This window comes from Eimeria mitis, genomic scaffold (assembly GCF_000499745.2).
Source record: "Eimeria mitis Houghton genomic scaffold, Emh_scaff947, whole genome shotgun sequence".
Taxonomy (NCBI): Eukaryota; Apicomplexa; class Conoidasida; order Eucoccidiorida; family Eimeriidae; genus Eimeria; species Eimeria mitis.
The window spans coordinates 13,171-13,429 of record NW_013576995.1 but is presented as its reverse complement, the minus strand read 5'-3'; the positions used below and the strand labels follow the sequence as shown (position 1 = coordinate 13,429).

At 53.7% G+C, this 259-nt stretch overlaps 1 protein-coding gene across 1 annotated transcript in view; it reads right to left on the bottom strand.

Moving 5' to 3' along the window:
• The window catches only part of EMH_0025890 (uncharacterized protein), a gene marked incomplete at both ends in the record, with an annotated part of 10,231 nt that overhangs the window by 1,406 nt on the left and 8,566 nt on the right, over nt 1–259 (bottom strand).

The window sequence follows — 259 nt, the reverse complement described above, 5'->3', positions numbered from 1 at the left end:
GAGAGAGGCGAGCAGCTCCACCAGCTTCTCAGCAGCAAACCTGCAGCACAACACGCAGCAGCAGCAGCAGCAGCAGTAGCAGCAGCAGTAGCAGCAGTAGTAGCAGCAGCAGCAGCAGTATTAGCAGCAGAAGCAGCAGCAGTAGCAGTAGCAGCAGCAGTAGTAGCAGCAGCAGAAGCAGCAGCAGCAGCAAACTATCAACAGAAGCAGCAGCAGCAGCACCACCACCACCACCAAAAGAACTAAAAGTAAAAACAAA